Here is a 19829-nt window from a genome sequence, read left to right on the forward strand (position 1 = left end):
CCAAGGCTCAGAGAGGAGAAGCAACTTTGCCCAAGGACACACAGGTCAGAACCAAGGTTGAAACCCAACCTAAGCTCTTAAAGGCATGTTTTCACATCTGTGGGAAAGACAGGCAGACAAAAAGACAATCATAATGTAAGATAAGTAAATGCAGGACATTGTGGAACTCAGAGGAAGGCACTGCTACAAGACTACAGGGGATGGCCATTTGAGGAGGTGACAGTTGAGCTAACTCTCAAAGAATGGCCAAAGGGGTTTCCAGCAGAACAGAAGTTCAAAAGCCCAGAGTCTACAGAGAGAATGGCAAGTAGCTCAGCATGGCTGGAGTGAGGCTGCGGGGGAGGATAGATAAGATGGTGAAGCCTGGGGAGGAGGCCAGACCAGGTCAACAGGGACGCGCAGTAAGGAGCCCTTGGTAAGAAGTTTCAACTTTCTCCTGAGGGCAGTAGGGAGCCATGGAAGAGATCTGAGCTGGAGGGTTACATAATCAGATTTGTATTTTGTTGCAGGCATATCTAGTAATGCAAACTCAATTCAACTAATATTCGTTGGATTCCTTGAGTGACCTGAACTACTAGATACCATAAAGTATAATCATTTTGTTTTTAAGACTCTTTAACGAGTGTAAGAAATACTCAGATAAAACCTCTAAATGGCACTGGTCCTTCAAAGAATGCTTAAATGCTTCTTTCCAAGCGTCGTAAGTGTAAATTTGGAATTTTGTCCCACAGTCCATCCAGATTACCCACATCTATGAACCAAGGCTGTGAGATCTTGAGTCAGTTACTTTACCTTAGTTTGCTCATCTGTAGAATGGGAATAATAATGGAACTTAACTCAGAGACTTGCTGAGAAGGGTAAATGAGACAACGCATTTATGGCTTGCTAGCATAGTGCCCGGCAAGTGTTAAGTGCTCAGTCAGCATTATTGATGAGGCTGCAGGTGACATCTGTCCAAGGTAGAGTGTACGTCTTCTCTTTCAAGGGCTCAAAGCCCATCCAATCTTTGGGACACCCTTAAGCTGCATCCCCGTCTTTCCCCGTCCTGGTAACCACTTGTCTGTCTGGCTCATCCAAGAAAAGAGAAAGGAGGGAGGAGAGAGAGAAAAAAATGTTGATCTTCCCTGGTGTCCATCCCATTGTAAAATAAAGTAGAATTTGGGGTCGGTGGGGGAGGGAACTCAGGTCTGCCTTTGACTTTCCTTGGTTGCATCTACTTATACTCTTAGCCCGGTTGCCATGGTAGCAGATGCTCTGGATGCCCCGCCTCGTTGCTCCTCAGCCCAACTCTGAGTTCACGGGTACTGATAACCTCCTACCTCAATGATCCCTCCATGATTTGCTTTTCTTCTTGGTGGCTTCCTCCAGGGGCTGTGAGAACTTGTTCAGCCCACATGCAGGGCATCCTGGAAATGCCTGAAAGTTCATGTCCCCAGAGGCTACCCTCAACCAGTGAGGGATGGAAAACGGTGGATAAATATCTCAGCTTCGCCATCTTTTGGGGGGGAGGGGTCTTCCGCATGCTCCCACAGTGTCCCCAGCAAGACTGAACCCAGCTGCCCCAGTAGTAACACACTCACAAGCACACTCTCCCTCATTCACGCTCCCGGGGACCCCTTCCCAAATAAACAACCTGCGTCCAACTTCTTGTCTTGGGGTCTGTATCTAAGGCACAAACATCTGTGTCTCACTTAGGGTTCTGTCAGGGAACCTCGCTTGTGCCAGTAGTTTAATAGAGGAGGATTAATACGGGTAGTGGTTTTAAAGGTGCTGGAAGAGCTGACAAGGCAAGCATGTGACAAGGAGGCCATCCAGAGATGAGACGCAGGAGGAAGCCACAACCACTATTAGGGCCAGACAGATAAAAGGAAGAGGTGATGTTACCAGACCAGGGAATCCGGTGGTCCTGTGGGAAATGGAGCGCCATGTGGGGAGTCGCGGGAGGGGAAAGACCTCCTGAGGGCAGCTGTGGGGAGGGGGGTCCAGAAGCAGTGTTTTTCTGCTGATGGGAGGGAAAAATATCTTGGTGCCAGTGCCTTCCACTGGCTGAAACGAACCAGGAGCCAGTTGGCAATGGAACCTGGGAAAAGCAGTTTGAAGGGAAGCATGGAAAGAGGAAGTAGGAGCAAATAGGCGAATGCCCAGCACAATCTGAGGCCCTGCTTTGAGAGAGAGAAAAAGAAAAAGCAGGGAGCAGCTTTGGTCAGGGACCCATCCCCTCCCCTGGATCCACAGACAAGAGCACATCTACTAGGGTCTCTGAGACAACCCTGTCACCTTCTGTATCTTCAGGACAGAGTAGTGGTTAAGGACACAGGCTCTGGGTCCAAGGGCCTGGGTTGGAATTCCAGGTCACTTCACTTCTCCCAGGCTCACTTTCACATCCATGAAATGGAGCTGAAAGTGGAATCCAGCGCCTGGGGTTGCTACGGGGATTTAACAGCACACTCCCTGCAAAGCAGTTAACACCGTGCCTGGCACATAATAAGTGCCTAGTAAATGTTCACGTTTATCAGAACATTATGAGATTCAACTGTCGCTTGAGTATTTGGAAACTGATTAAAATTCCTGCTCAGACTTGTTTCTTCTTCTCTTAACCACTCAAACCCCCAACTTCAAGTCTAGAATCTGAGAATCTGCCTCCAGTCTCTACTTCACTGCCTTTAAAAAACAAAAATAAAACACCAAGGAACTTTTCCACTTCCACAGAAGTTCTGCCAGAACCGAGGGAGGAACAGCCTTCTCCACCCCTCTTGGCTCACAACCCTCTCTCCGCAACCCCTGTCCCCTCCCTCTCTTGGCCAGTTGTTCACAAGTAGCTTAGCAGTTTTGAGGACACAAAAACAGGAAATTGTGCACCAGTCCTGACTAAGGCTAAAAAACTCATGTGCAAACTCTGCAACATACAGATTTCTTCAGCTCGCAAAAAAATAGGGCCTTGAAAAATCAGGTCCCCTAGCCAAGATCTCTGGATTTGCTTAATCATTCCCTTTGCAAAATTATAACTTCTTTAACCATGAAGAAGAGATGGTGAGAAAGAGGGAGGCGGGAGGTGAAATGTTTTAAGTTAACCACAAGACAAGACAGGAAATTCTGGAATGGGGGCTGGTGGTGATGTTTCTTTCATCCCTCGGTGCCATAGCAGCCTTGGATAGCAACTCTGGAAAAATGACCATGCTAGGAGATTTTTTTTTTTTTTTTTTTTTTTTTTTTTTTTGCTGTTGACTCTGACTCAGAGGGAAACCTAGGCTTCTTCATTCAGGGGCTAAATAGAGACTATTGGATCCAATAAAAAAAAAAAAAAAATAGAGACTATTAGAGACGAGAAGCAGAGAGACTCTGAATCGTCTCCATCTGACCCTTTATTTGACGCAGACAGCAAACATTTGTTGAGGGCCTATTCTGCCCTTGTTCTGTACAGAGACAAGGAGAAAGATAGAACAATTTTAAATCTAGAAACTCTTGCTAATATAGCTGTGATATGTATGAAGCAGAAACCCCCAGGTCTAGGAGGAGAAATAAAGAAATCCACCATGGGAGTTGTAAGCTTCACCATTCCTCTATCACTAACTAATAAACAAACCGACAAAAGCAAATTAGTAGGAATAAAAAAAAAAAAAATTTGACCAGCACTATTTACACAGTTGGTTGAATTGACATTTATAGAACAAAGCAACCAATAACTGCAGAATATGTAATGTTTTTCAAGTACATATGGAATATTTACCAAAATTGACTGTATGTGCTGGCCACACAGTAGGTCTCAAATTCAGAAGATGGGGTGCGCAGTGTTTGCTGTTAGATTGGATGCGAGTATCAGAAAGAGATGGAAGTCAAGGTTGACACTGAAGACTCGGTGCTCTGAAGTCAAGGGTGACTGGTTCATGCTGCATAATTACCGTGTTGGAAAGATAGGGGTGTGTGTGTGTGGGTGGGTGGGTGTGTGGGTGGGTGTGTCGGGGTGTGTGTGTAGCAGTCATAAGATAGTCAGGAGTATTTCCATGTGTGAGTCAACCTGGGAGTGAACCTGTGTCCAACTGAACATGAACCAATTATTCAAACTTGGTTTCTGGAATATTCCCAGGGTGAAATAAATCCCTGGTTTTATCACTGTCTTCTCAGTTGAAGTGTTTGCTTGTCTTGTGAACTGGGTTGGCATTATCTGTTTCAATTTGGAATGGTGGACACACAGAAATAAATCTATGAAAGTCCCATGGCGTTGACAGACACTTCTGAAAAAAGGAGTGGATTCCTGGCCGCCTTTATCAATGTGGGATTGGTTTATTCATTGACCGATTGAGTATCAGTTGTGAGTCTGGGCCTGGGAGAGTGGTAAACAAGAAGAGCAGAGGACACTCCAGTATGGCTGAGGAGGGATCCATTCCCAAGGCCATATATCAAGGAAACGCTGTAGGAAATCCCACATGCATAGTTGTGTTCCGTACCCTTGTGTGATATGTTTGGAGTAGTAATTAAGAACATTCTAGGATTCAGTTCTCCTATGAACTATCCCTAAGACATTGGGCTTATATAAAACATCAGGTCTCAGTTTCTTCACTGTAAAATGGCAGTGATATTGATAATACCATCACTGTAGAAGTAAACCAGATTAAACTCCCAGCTTGCTCAGAGCAGTACATGGGATTAAGTTAGCACAAAATTAGCATTTGCAGCTTTTATCGTTATGCTGCTTCAAACATTTTTATCCTTTTAAAAAAAATTGTGAAATCATATATTTCTTTAAAGATTATACTCCATTTACAATTATAAAATATTGGTTATATTCCCCATGTTGTACAATATATCCTCGTAGCTCACTTTATGTAGGATTGGCCCAAAAGTTCTTTCGGAATTGCTGCAAGAGCTTATGGAAAACCCGAACGAAATTTTTGGCCAGCCCAATATATAATGTTTTATACCTCTTCATCCCCTACCCTTCTATTGCCCCACTCCCCGCTTCCCTCTCCCTACTGGTAACCACTACTTTGTTCTCTATGTCCGTGAGTCTGTTTCTTTTTTGCTATATTCACTAGCTTGTTGTATTTTTTTAAAAATATTTATTTATTTAGTTGGCTGCATTGGTCTTAGTTGCAGCAGGTGGGATCTTCATTGTGGCATGCGGCATCTTTCGATGCGGTGCGAGGGCTTCTCTAGTTGCGGCGTGCGGGCTTAGTTGCCCCTCGGCATGTGGGATCTTAGTTCGCCGACCAGGGATTGAACCCATGGCCCCTGCATTGGAAGGCAGATTCTTAACCACTGGACCACCAGGGAAGTCTCTGTTGTACTTTTTAGATTCCACATATAAGTGGTATCATACAACATTTGTCTTTCTCTGTCTGGCTTATTGCACTTAGCATAATAGCCTCCAAGTCCTTCCACGTTGCAAATGGCAAAATTTCACTCTTTATTATGGCTGAGTAGTATTCCATTGTGTATGTGTGTGTGTGTGTGTGTGTATATATATATATATATATATAAAAATATATATGTGTGTATATATATATAAATATATATGTGTATATATATAAATATATATATGTATGTATATATATAAATATATACATATACACATACATATATATATTTATATATATACACCACATCTTCTTTATCCATCTGTTGTCAGATGCTTAGGTTGCTTCCATATATTGGCAATTGTAAATAATGCATGTAATTGTAAATACATGCATTGGGGTGCATGTATCTTTTCAAATTAGTGATTTTGTGTTTTTTGCATATATGCCCAGTAGTGGGATTGCTGGGTCATATGGTAATTCTATTTTTAGGTTTTGGAGAAACCTCCATGCTGTTTTCCATAGTGGCTACACCGATTTACATTTCCACCAACAGTGTACTAGGGTTCACTTTTCTCCACATCCTTGCCAACGTTTGTTATTTGTGTTCTTTTTGATAACAGCCATTCTGACAAGTGTGAGGTGACATCTCATTGGGCTTTTGATTTGCATTTCTCCGATGATTAGCGATGTTGAGCATCCTTTCATATGCCTGTTGGCCATCTGCATGTCCTCTTTAGAAAAATGTCTATTCAGGTCTTCTGCCCATTTCTAACAGGGTGTTTTGTTTTTGTTTTTTTTTTTGATGTTGAGTTGTATGAGCTATTTATATACTTTGGATATTAACCCCTTATCAGTCATATCATTTGCAAATATTTTCTCCCATTCAGTAGGTTGTCTTTTTGTTTTGTTGATGGTTTCCTTTGTTGTGGAAAACTTTTAAGTTTAATTAGGTCCCACTTGAAATCATATATTTTTAATGTTAGGGGAGAATAAAGATAAAACAACCCATGATAATCCCATCTCCCTGACTCAGTCTTATCGTTACATAGTCCTTTCAGATATTTTTTATATAGATTATTTCATACTTACAAAAGTACCTTGCATACAGCAGGTGATCAATAAAATGCATACTGACTGCCTGATTGTCTGATTCAATGCAAACTATTTTGTGTTATGCTTTGTGTACCTAAGTGATATTATATTACATATGATATGATGATATTATAATTATAGCATGTACATTCCCCTTATGTTTTTTCATAAGCTGCGTGATCATAATTTTTATGGCCTTAGGATCTCTCATGTCAACGCATGAGCTTGGCTAAGCCATTTCTCTTTTGCTGTGCTGTCGTACGTAGAATTACTGCAGATCGCTCTACTTTGGACTCCACCACAGTAAACAGTTCTATGTATTGTGTTTTGCCTTTTTTGTAAATTTCTTAAGATGATCGTAGACTATGGAATTAAACATCCCAAGCTAAACCTTTAAGTTAGCTGAGCAGGGAGTCCCAAAAGATGAAACCAAAATGGGACTCCTTCCATAACATCAGGTTGAAATGAAATGAGCTCCACAAGGTGATAAAACCACGTATGATCCTATCTTCATTCTGAGGTATTGCTTTTCACTCTTTCAAAAAACATTGTATGAAAACCTACAACTCCCTCAACAAGGATCAATAAAAGATATGAGTATTTTGACATGTTCATAAACAAAAACAATGGCACTTTCACTCTTAGTAGGTATGTGTTCAAAAAAAGAGCTCATCAGACCCCTGGTTAATCCAAAGATTGGCTTTTAAAAGCTGCGGAGAAAGATTCTCAGCCGTGTATTATGTTTCCTGAAGCAGAACCCCTAAAATCTTAGGATGGGTTGGGTGGATAAATTTCTCTCTCATGGTGCTGGTAAAGCAGAGAGGAAGGAGCAATCACAACAATCTATTTAAGTGAGAGGCACCTACCTAGTGATGCAGAGACAGCCAGCTACGCCTTGATATTTACTTGTCACAGCAATGATGGGTGACTGCAAGCCTGGTGGTCCAGAGTGGGGTCTCCGGAACCAGGCAGCCATGGGCATGAAAAGCACCTTTGCCACTTGCTACCTTGTGACCGAAGGTACATTAGTAACTGACCGAGGCAGGGTTCAGTCCCAAATCTCCCTGGTTCTGAAGTCCCTGGGCTTCCATATGTAACACTACTCTCTCTCCAGATTGGTTGTTCTCCTATTTTGGTTGATTCCAAAGTTCACTGGAAATGGGAAGAATGAAAGAGGGAAGGCCAAGGAGAAGGCTATTGCTGTGCCTCCTTGAGAGAAGATGGTGGCTGAGGAGGTGGTGAGAAGTGGCTGTTTTCAGGACTTACTTGAATAAAATGTAACAGGATAGAATAATCGATGTGGACCTGAAAGGGGGCTTAAGCACACTGCCTAGCAGGTAATAGCGCTCAACAGATTGGTTCATTGGCTCCAAATGGATACCAACCTGGAAATGGGAGGTTTTGCTTTTCACAGGAAAATCTGCAGGTTAACAAGAGTATCTTTCTCCCCACACCGTCTTTTCTTATTTCATCCCATGAATGATGGCCCTAAGGTAGGGTGAGAAGAAAAGAAAAATATGTAACCTGAGAATAAAACTACTGATTCAGTGATTGTTACATGTCCACTCTCTGTATTTTATCCTATTTAATCTTCAAAGGAACCCAATGAGGTGGGGATCTTCTCCCCATTTTACACGTGAGAAAACAGAAGTAAAAGGAGTTACAGAATTTGCCGGAAGCCACAGAGCTGTTAAGTTAAAAAAAAAAGAAAGAAAGAAAGAAAGAAAGAAAGGCAAAGATTCCATACGGGTTTGTTTGATTCCAAAGTTTACAGGCTTAATCATGAGGCTGTATTGCTTCCTGCCATGTTAGTGGGAAGGAGGGGGATTCAGGGGGAGGGAGAGAGCTTCGTTCTTCTGTCTGCATGTTACGTAACTCTTTCAGGATCAGTCTAAGGAAACAGGGGCCAAACCTCTGTTGCCAGCCTGTGGCTCCAGCCCACTCAAGTTCTGTGTTTTCTCTTATAAATGTAAGGACACACAACAGCCCCTTGGGATGGGAGGGGGGAGGGGTTGACACTTGTCACCCAGCATTGGGGAAGTTGATCTTTTTAGGTCCTTTTTAACTGTGTGAATGTCTGACAATTGACATTTGGGCAAAGGGGAAAAAAAAGTCCCCAAAAGGCCTGCTTGGGTCCTGCCTGGCTGATTCCTTGCCAAACAGGAATCCTCCCTTGGCTGTCTTCCCTCAGAAATGATTTTCAAACTACAGTTTTAAAAACAATTCCTTTGGGGAATTAAAAAAGCAATCATGTTTTCGATAGAAAATTGTTGTGTCAACAGAAATGCATGAAAAATAAAATCACCAATTACCCTATCACCCAGAGAAAAGCACTGTTAACAAATGAATGCTTCCTTCTTTTTTTTCCCTTATGCACATAGACCTATTTTTGTAAATGTGATTGGACTCAACTGCATATAAAATTTTGTGGCATGCATTTTTTAAATCAAACATTGTATTACCAACATTTCCCCATGTTTTTAAATTTAAAAACTTGGAAAACGTGGTTTTTAATAACTACCTAAGAGTCTACCCCAATGATTATTATAACATATTTAATCATTTCTCCATTGGTGGACATTCCTTTGTAACCTATTTCAAGCAACATTTTCTCCCTAGGAATGTTTTGCCTTTATACAGGTATTCTGGCCCTATCCTACCAAGCAAACAATTTTAATTTCCCATCAAAATCCTTCTAGGCTTTTCTACACCAGAATAGTTGGGATGCGAATCAGAGGAGTGATCTCAAATCAGAAGCAAACCCCATGCTCTACTATAGAAGCAATGGCCTGTAAGAGGAAATCAAAATGCCCTTTTATTGAGCTTTTCAGTCACCCCAGTTAAAAGCCAACCAACAAAGAACTTTCTCTTGCCTCCCCCCGCCCAGGCCTTTCTGTAGCCTTATGTTCCTCTTTCCCTTTGCTTTGATTTCTGTCTCTTAACCTCCCATTTACCCCTCAAGATGCTGTCATCTCTCCTCCACTCTCATTGCCCTGCTGCAACTGTCCTTGCAAAATGCCAGATGCATTGTCCTATGCTTTCAAGTAATTTCTAACTGCACAAGTGATAGAGAAAGGCATTTTCCTAGTTGAAAATAATTAACAACTTAAAGATAGATTCCCTGGTAACCACTTACCCCTCATCTTGGAAACTTTCCCCTCCAACAAGGATATTTAGTGTTGCAAGTGTGGTGATGGGGGAGGGGAGCAGTTTCCAGGTCCTATCTACACATACAGAGAGATTGAGAGAGACGGAATGAGAGGGAGACGGAAAAGGTGCCAGGTAGTATTTGTTTCGTTTGGAAGTCTTTTAGTGTAGCTTATCTTTCTAAGTGATCCCTGTGTCTCCACAGCTCAGATATACAGTGGACCAGAGTTTATTTACCTGTAACTCTACTGATGGACATTAGGTGTTTACTATCACAAACAAGGAGGCAACAAAGAGTACTCTTGACCTTATTCCTCTGGGCACTTGTGTTGGGAATTTTACTGCTCTAGGGAAAATACCGAGAACTGGACCTCCAGGCCACTGAGCGCGCACTTTTTCCTGATAACATTCACGCACATTGACGATCACCCCCTCCAAGGTGGCAGCACCAATTTACATGAACAGCCTACTTCAGTCCTTCTTCACTGAGCTCTTCAGAAGCATCGTGCAGCAATACTACCCCATCTACTGCTTTTTTAAAAATTGAAATATAGTTGGTTTACAATATCGTGTTAGTTTCGGGTGTACAGCAAAGTGATTCAGTTATATATATGTATTTCAGATTATTTTCCGTTATAGGTTATTACCAGATATTGAATATAGTTCCCTGTGCTATACAGTAAGTCCTTGTTATGTATCTATTTTACGTATAGTAGTTTGTATCTGCTAATCCCATATTCCTAATTTATCCCCCCACCCCACTGTCTTTCCCCTTTGGTAACCACAAGTTTGTTTTCTATGTCTGTGAATCTGCTTCTGTTCTGTATATAGATTCATTTGTATTATTTTTTAGATTCCACATATAAATGATATCACATAATATTTGTCTTTCTCTGTCTGACTTACTTCACTTAGTATGATATTCTCTAGGTCCATCCATGTTGCTGCAAATGGCAATATTTCATTATTTTTTATGGCTGAGTAATATTCCTCTGTGTGTGTGTGTGTGTGTGTGCGTGCGTGTGCGTGTGTGTGTGTGTGTATTGGACACTTGGGTTGTTTCCATGTCTTGTCTATTGTAAATAGCGCTGCTGTGAACACTGGGGTGCGTGTATCTTTTTGAATTAGAGTTTTCATCTTTTCTGGATATATGCCCAGGAGTGCGATTGCTAGATCATATGATGGTTTTATTTTTAGTTTTTTGAGGAACCTCCATACTGTTCTCCATAGTAGGTGCACCAATTTACATTCCCACCAACAGTGTAGGAGGGTTTCCTTTTTCCACACCCTCTCTAGCATTTATTATTTGTAGACTTCTTGATGATGGCCATTCTGACCGATGTGAGGTGATATCTCATTGTGGTTTTGATTTGCATTTCTCTAATAATTAGTGATTTTGAGCATCTTTTCATGTGCTTGTTGACCATCTGTATGTCTTCTTTGGAGAAATGTCTATTTAGGTCTTCTGCCCATTTTGGTGTTTTTTGTTGTTGTTGTTGATACTGAGTTGTATGAACTGTTTGTATATTTTGGATAATAAGCCCCTGTCGGTAGCATCATTTGCAAATATTTTCTCCCATTGCGTAGGTTGTCTTTTTGTTCTGTTGATGGTTTCCTTTGCTGTGCAAAAGCTTTTAAGTTTGATTAGGTTCCATTTGCTTATTTTTGCTTTTACTTCTTTTGCCTTGGGAGACTGAGCTAAGAAAATATTGCTACATTTATAGCCAAGAATGTTTTGCCTATGTTCTCTTCTAGGAGTTCTATGGTGTCATGTCTGATACTTAGGTCTTTAAACCATTTTGAGTTTATTTTTGGATGTGGTGTGAGGGAGTACTACCCCTCTACTTCTTATTCTACTTCTCCTTCCTGTTGCTTTTTCATTCTCCCAGCCTGTCTTTTCTAAGTCCCCTTTGCAATCGTCCTCTACTCTGTCCTGAAGTGTGCCTGTTGCCTGGAATTCCTCACTTCTTTCTCTACCTGAGCGATCTCTTATATCCCATGGCTTGCACAACCAGCTCCTTCAGGGGGTCACAGACTCAAATATGTATAGGAACAAGGCGGGTAAAATAAATAGTGGGGAGTCTACGAACCTCTCCCCTACCACCCAAGCCCCAATTCACCCCCAGCTCCAGCCATTGTTGCTTTCTTGGAATCCACATCTAATACTCTCAGACAGTTTTCTTTTTTCAAAAGAAGCTGGAAATCTAGATTGGTATATAAATGCTCACATTTTTCAAGAATAGAAATGAATTTAAAAGAAATTGTAACCCCATGTGGTCCACACAACACACCTCTGAGGATGATTCAGCTGCCAAGATGCCAGATGGGAACTTCTACCTCAAGTACTGATATAATCATTCCCTTTCTCAAATCCCCCTTTTCCTTCCTTGGGCCCGTCCTTTATCCCATCAGTCACTAATCCTCTGATTCTGCCTAAGAAATTGTGCCAGAATTCGGCCCACGCTTCCATCCTCACTGCCGTTGCCTTAACTCCAAAGCTCGCCAAATCCCTGCCCTGCCTGGGACTAGAGCATCCTAACTGGCTTTCCCGCCATCAGTGGGTACCTCCTTGCTCCACCTTTGTGCTACCCTCCTCGCTGTTCTAGAGCGTTCTCTACCCCACCTCCACCCCCCCCCCCGACCTCCACCTGCTCAGAGTCTTACTAGCGTCACATTGCTCCCAAAGCAAAGTTGCCAACTACGGCCACATTTAATCAGCATTTGGCCCACCATTGTACAATTTGACCCAACATAACCAAATCAGATTTCATATAAGCCTTCAGATGTTGGGCTTTTCCTGAAAGATCTGCCTGCCTGGCAACACTGGGTCTGCAGCTTCACATGGAATTAATTGCCCGGAGCCCAGCATGACTGTCACCATGGGGAGTTGGGGGCTTTGCCCCCGCCCCCTTTTCTCACCCTGACCAGCCTCATGTACCCGTGTTACCGCCTGACCCTGAAGGCGTCTGCCAGCCCTGAGCCACAGGCTGAAGTTCAACCTGTTAACGTGCACATGAGACCCTGTGCTATCTGGCCCCTCTACCCCCAGCCTCAATTCCCAGCCCCTCTTTTCAACTTCCCTTTTTGTTCCTGACTCACAAAGAAATTGTTTCTGACCTGAATCTAAGCACCACTCAAATACCATGACTGTTCTAGTTACTTAAACCAAGGTAGACGCACTCCGTTCAGAGAGGTCGTCCCTTTGGCTCAATACATCTCTCTTCAAATCGCTAATGAAGTTGAGCTTGCTCTAGACAGCGCGTTTCAGGTTTAAGAAACTCCTCCTGAAGTTAGTTCTCAGGAGGATCCCACTCAGCTCTGATTCTAATGGAAGGAGACTGAGGGGCTGACAGACAAAGTCACACCTACTTCATGTAAAACCCCAGGAGGAATGTCCTGAAGATCATCGTGCAGTAAAAATGCAGCTCACCTTCCTGCAGAACACACACACACACACACACACACACACACACACACACACTCACTCCTCTTAACTAACTGGTTTTCTTCCTTGATATACGTATTTAATAGTAGGCATGAGCATTGTTTTACTACATGGTACTTAGTTACAAATAAGTCATTCATAAAGACTATCAAGATTATTTTTGTAAAACTAGATAAAAATTTTTAAATTTGTTCTAAGATGCTTTGAAGTGGTAAAGTCTACTCGTTGCCTACCCCATATCCAGTCTCCCTTCTTTCTTATTAACAGAATATCAACTTTAACGGGGGTGGGGGACGGGGCTTTAGAAGATTTAGCTTTAAAAACTACATTTCCCAGCCTCCTTTGCAAGTAGACGTGGCCGTGTAACATGGTGCTGGCCAATGAGATGTCAGAAGTCATTGGGTGGCCTTCTCAAAAGGCTCCTTAAAGTTTGAGGGGTGGGTGGGTAGGGGGGTGGTCAAGACTCAGGTGATCTCTTTTCCCATTCTCCTTTTCTGCTACCTGAAAAACTATGTGACTATGAGAAAAAGACCCAAAAATTTGGCCTTAAACTCTACACTACACCAACATGCCTCTGAATTTCTTACTAAATGGGAAAAATAAATCTTATTTAAGCTGCTGATATTTGGGTTATCTCTTAAAGGCAGGTAAACTATATTCTATTCGAAGCTACTTTGAAGGGAGGAAAGAAAGGGAGGAAAAAAACATTTTCCCCTCTGGCTAGCCCACCAAAAATCACTGGAAGGGACTAATTAAGGAACAGCTGAAATAATATTACTTTATTCATAGCAAATATTTCAAAATTCTTAATGTCCTGTTTCACCATTTTTTGGTCTTTTGGCTCAAATGTAATCCAATATGAAATTTAGCAACTGTGCATATAATAAAGGGTGATGTGAAGAACTGACCATCTGATATATTTAAACCCAAATTTTTATTTCCATTTTGGCCGAAAGCAAGATGTTCCTTTCGGTGGTAAGAGGCCCTCAATCTCCCACTTTACTCTGTCTATGTGACTTAACCTGATTGCATTCCCACTGACGTTCTGGATTTTTCTGTAATCTCCTTTCCTTAATAAATTCAAGATAGCCCCACACATCGCAAACAGTTTATAATAGTGTTACTGTTTCTGGGTTAAATTGGGGATGCAACCCTGGCCAGTAGCTATGTCTGTGGATATCTGAATAATTGGTTCAATTCCCCACTTGTTTCTGAGTGAGTGTCGGCCTGACCTCTGGGCACGGCAGATCATTACTCATAGTCAAACTGAGAGTTTCAACGCTAAATGTGACCGTGTGTGCTATATCTGCTTTCTCTCTGGCCGATTATTCAAATACCATCGAGTTGAAGTCAAGTTGTTCCAGAGCGCACTGAATCTTTGCCCCAAAGTTCCCCGTAGGAGTCCTTCCTTGAAGAGCTTTCTTTGCTGTATTGTAATCTGTTTCTCAGTGAATATGTGATGATTGGATGCTTTCAGCCTGATTCTTTTCTCCTGCCTCATGTCCCCTGGAGATCCCGCTGCCTCCTTATAAAAGCCATGTGTATCTTATCTCCTCCAGCGCAGTTGCTAAAACCAGAAAGCGGCCTGGAAAACATTTCCCCAAACTGTACTGTTTTTCATCCTTTCTTTCTGACACCTCCAGATAACTTGTTAGCATATTGTCTTTCCCTACTTAGCACTGCCCCAGTGGGTGTTTGGGGACTGAATGACATCACCCAGGAATTTATAATTAGAAACAAAAATGCCTCTTTCCAAATCTATAACACCAGGAGACAACTGGAGAGATTTTTAAAAGTTGTTGGTCAAACCCCAAATGTAAAAGGTCTTTTCTGATCAGGTGGACGCTCCACTGGCTTTTAGGACGCGACCAGGAAACCACTGGGAACAAACGGCAAATGATCTTTCCAAGTGCTGATTGCAGTGCCACATGCCAGGGCGGACACTCAAGACCTGGGGTTAGCCTTGGACACTTGACAGGAAATGTCACTGGGATCTTGGCTCTCCCCAGGCAGAGCTGTGTTTCTCGAAGTTCCTGGAAATCTCTGAGAAGTGGTCTGAATTTCTGCCACTGCAGAGTTGGAGCACAGTGACTTTTGATTATTGAGTTTTTATTTGTTCAACCAATTCTTACTGAGGGCCTGTCTCAGCAAGTCTTATGCCTAGGGCCTTAGCTGCTATCACCCAGGGCTCTGGTCTTTTGCTATGAATAATATGACCAGAGTTCTACTGTCTAATACATTAGCCACTAGATGCATGCAAGTATTTAAATTTAAATTTAAAATAACAAGGGACTTCCCTGGCGGTCCAGGTGTTAAGACTCCGCACTTCCACTGTAGGGGGCTGGGTTCCATCCCTGGTCCGGGAACTAAGATCCCACATGTGGAAAAATAAAATTAAAAAATAAATACATTTAAATTAACAAAAGGTAAAGGAAGCTACAAATTTGTCTCCTGGGTTGTCTTGGCCACATCTTAAATGCTCAATAGCCACGTGGGGCTGATGTTACCCTATTGGACAGCACAGATCTAGAACATTTTTATCATCGTGGAACGTTCTTGTTGGCCAATGCTGGGCTAGAGAGTCTGACTTGCCTGTGACACTCCTGGATTACACCTATTGACCAGCTGTAATCAGTAATAGCACCTTCTTTTATTCTCAAAGCGTAAACAATAATTTAAGAATGGAAATGAACTTGGCCACCACCTCCTGGCAGCCTCCCTACGCCAGTCTTTGCCAGGACTTCACTGAGACCCCAAGCCCTTTGCTTTGCTGAAAACGTTGGCAGTGTCAGCAAGCCCCCTGCCTTTTTTCCTGATTCTCTCGCACCTGTCAAATTCAACAATATTTATTAACGGGAAAAAAAAAAAATCCCAGTGAAGAAATTGTCAGTTCTCCCAAAGTTAATGATCTGCTTGTAAGCAGTTTCGGTTTTGGATTTTCGTTCCCCGTGCCCGAAAGAGCTCAGCTTGGCCCCATTTGCCCTGAAGGCTGCCGGTGGGTCACACAAGAATGGGAGATGGGGAGGCAGGCCCCGCCCACCGCGGCCCCCAGGCCCCGCCTCTATGCCAGGGACCTCCGAGCTCAGGCCCCGCCCCCAGCTGCCTTCCCTCCTGGCCTTGGCCCCTACCTGTCTCGCCCAGCAGAGGGCACCTGAGTTTACTCTTCTCTGTAAGGAATATTTACACAATCGTTGGGGATTTTTTTTTTTTCTTCCAGTGTTACTTTTTGGTGAGTAGCAATCCGAGGTGCCAGATAATATAGGTCACTTTAAGGACATGTCATCCAAACGTGGAGATGAGAGCCGTTGGGGCGGCAGGCAGCTCGTAGGGAACAGCACACTCGGCCCCGCGGACGCAACAGCGCAGCCCCCGTGTCCGCGGCGCAGACACCATTTTGCAGAACTAAGGAAGGAGGTCCAAACCGTCTTCCCTTCAATCCGTGCCGCCCCGCGGGCCAGGCCTGGGGGTCTAGCGGGCCGCCCCCAGGAGCTCCCCGCTGATGCTGGCTTTGCCCTTTGGGGGCGCCCTGGAAACAGCCTTGCATCTCACACCCCTGCCAGGGAACAAAATGGTGGGAACTGGAAAGGGGTGGCTGCAGGGACCGGAGGTGGGCTCGTATACAACTTGCTTAGCTGCCCCTCCCTGCACCATCAGGCCGCATTTCAGTATCTATCTGTCCGTCTGTCATCTAGCATCTCTCTCTCTTTCAATGTCTTTTTCTACCCCTGTCTCTATTTCCTCCTGCCCCATTTATCTCTCTCCCTCTCTCTCCTCCACCAATATCCCTCTCAATCTCTGTTTCTCCCCCCCCACTTCCTCTTTTCAGTCTCTGTTTCGTTCTCTCTCCGCCCCCCCATCTCTCTCCTCATTCTTCCGGCCGCATTCTCTGCTGGAGTCTTCCGCTCTCCCCACGGAAGGGGGCTGAAGTCCCAGCTGATCTGACGTCTGCTCTGGGCGCCTCAGTGTTAGTAATTCATTACTGAGCATAGTTTGTGATTTATTTTTCTGTATCTAAGGGGTGAGGTACTGAGGCAAGTTTGGGTTTGGGTTATTTTTTTTACTGTTTTGGTACCTTGAACATAGTTAGCAGGTTCAGAAGCTCCTTTCTAAATGGATGTTCACTGCTCTTTTCAAGATTCCCGGAAAATCAAGATTCCCGGAAAACTTTTTTTTTTTTTAATTTTTATTTATTTATTTATTTATTTATTTATTTATGGCTGTGTTGCGTCTTCGTTTCTGTGCGAGGGCTTTCTCTAGTTGCGGCAAGCGGGGGCCACTCTTCATCGCGATGCGCGGGCCTCTCACTGTCGCGGCCTCTCTTGTTGCGGAGCACAGGCTCCAGACGCGCAGGCTCAGTAGTTGTGGCTCACGGGCCCAGTTGCTCCGCGGCATGTGGGATCTTCCCAGACCAGGGCTCGAACCCGTGTCCCCTGCATTGGCAGGCAGATTCTCAACCACTGCGCCACCAGGGAAGCCCCCGGAAAACTTTTTGAAAGGGCTTCTCGGTGGCAAACCCCCAGGACTACTCTGTTGTACCTTCTGGGAAGAAGACAAGCCTGCGGCTGGGCTCCTGGGCTCTAGTTGCTGGGCAACAGCCAGTGATTTGTCGGCTGCATCCTCAGTGTCCTTTTCTGTAATAATTGCGCCTTCCTTAAGGAGTAAGTAGGACAGTGCAGGTAAAGGGCTTCGGGAAGGCACATGGCATGGATTCAGTGAACAGCAGCGAGTACTAGTTTATTATTTCTTTGCCACGAGCTCCCTCCAGGAGGCTAGAGCTTGGCTTCTGAGCACAAGTGCTTGACGGAGGGAGCTTTGCGTTCCCTGAACCGAGGAGTCCTGCGGGAGAGGTTTGGCCCTACCTCACCTGTGACTTCCTCTCTGTGACTTTGTAAGTCAGGGCTTTGTGATTCAGTTTCTCTTTGAATAAAACAAATGCTCTTTACTTACCACCCCTCCCATACTGTTTATAAAACACTCACCACACCTTTATGGAGCCCTTATGATGAGCTAGGTTTAGAGAGAAAGAAATACCCGGCCACAGCCCCTCCTCACCACCTCGCATCCCAGGGTGCCTGGGGCAGCGCCAGTGTTCGCCTCGGTGCTAAGGGCACGTCCTTCTGTTCCCCAAGTGTGCTTGGTTGGGTGACAAATAAGGTCACTCTACAGAAAACGTAACACCAGGCCTGGGTAAGCTCAAAGTCAGGTGTAAGAGACAAAGATACATTGATAGATGACGGATAGATAACTGATAGATAGGAGATAAATAGATGACAGATAAATGGATGCATAGATAGATAGACAATTGATTAGAGACAACAGATGAAACAGACAGATAGATAGATAGATAGATAGGTAGGTTGATAGATGAGAGAGACAGACAGACACACGGGAGATTAAGAGAGCTAGACTGGGCATCACATCCTACCTGCAGAGCTGAGTAGCTCCGTGACCGTGGACAAATCACCTCCTCTCTGCATCTCCGTTCTTCATCTGGAAACCAGGGATCACTGGGTGGTACCCACCTCTGGGGCTGGTGCGCTGACTAGCGGGCAGGTGCTTTGGCCTGTGCTCATGCACAATCAGCTCAGGTTTTCTCAGCGGGCAACCGATCACACGGTCGCGGCTCTAGCAAAGAAGGGGTTCACCTCCCCAAGAAAGAGAACACCTCAAAAGGAAATATCTTAATTGTAGCATACAATGTTGCGTGTCATGTCAGGAAATAGAATTCTATTTTATGGTTTAGTACATTTTTCTTTTGGAATTCATCTGGGGCTGGGGAGATGGGCTCAACTATTAGATTACAGGTCATCTGAAGGGACAACAACACAGCAGGCCAGGAGGGTGAGGGCTAGGGTGGAGGATGTACATCATGCAACAGGGGAAAGGATGATGGTGTGATGGCTTCTGCCTAAGCTGGGCGACAGGAGAGGGACAGGGACAGGGGAGGCAGAGAAAGTGGCCTTCTGAATAGGACCCCAAACCTCCTGCCATGTCCTGCTCACACATGCCCCCAAACAGAGCAGATGAGGTAGAGGCTGAAGGAAGCACGGTTTTCATTTCAGAAACATCCACAGCTCCTGTTCCACCAACTCTCCAAATGCCTTTTTTTTTTTTTTTTGGCACTACATGTGGCAATTGGGATCTCAGTTCCCCAACCAGGGATCGAAACTGCTCCCCCTGCAGTGGAAGCAAGAAGTTTTAACCACTGGATCACCAGGGAAGTCCCCAGATGCCTACTTGAATTTTATTATCCCAACCCCTGCCCCACTGAGGAGGAAGCTGGAGCCCAGGGAAGCTGGATGATTGTGACACCCCACAGCCACAGGCCAGAGGACCAGTGTTTGGACTCTCCTCCCTCTCTAAGGCTTTCCTGCCTCTGATTACTTTCCACCTTAGGTCAAGTTATGGGGTCCTCATAGCTGAGATTTGTCTTACCTGCTTCTTAAACCTCAACTCAAACTGACTTAAGCAAAATAGGAATTTATTGGCTCGTATAACTTAAAGATCTAGGAGTTGATAGCTTCAGGCATGGCTGGACCCAGGCCTGGGGCTCAAACCAATATCCACCAAGTTCATCTCTTTTTCTGCTTTCTTCTATGTTGGCCTCACTCTTGGATAGGTCCCCTTTCCAAGGTTCCCCCTTGGATAGGGGACCTATCCAAGAGTAACTTGGTACTCTTGGACCAAGTAACTCTGGTAACTTCAGGTTACCAAGTAACCCTGGTAACTTCACATTAACATTCTCTCAGCTATAAGCCCCAGTGGAAATAAAACACCTCTTTGCCAATAATTCCAACGAAAGTCTTGGCTCAGGTCTCATCTGACCAACTTAGACCATTCGTGAACAG

This window comes from Balaenoptera ricei, chromosome 15 (genome assembly GCF_028023285.1).
Source record: "Balaenoptera ricei isolate mBalRic1 chromosome 15, mBalRic1.hap2, whole genome shotgun sequence".
NCBI lineage: Eukaryota > Metazoa > Chordata > Mammalia > Artiodactyla > Balaenopteridae > Balaenoptera > Balaenoptera ricei.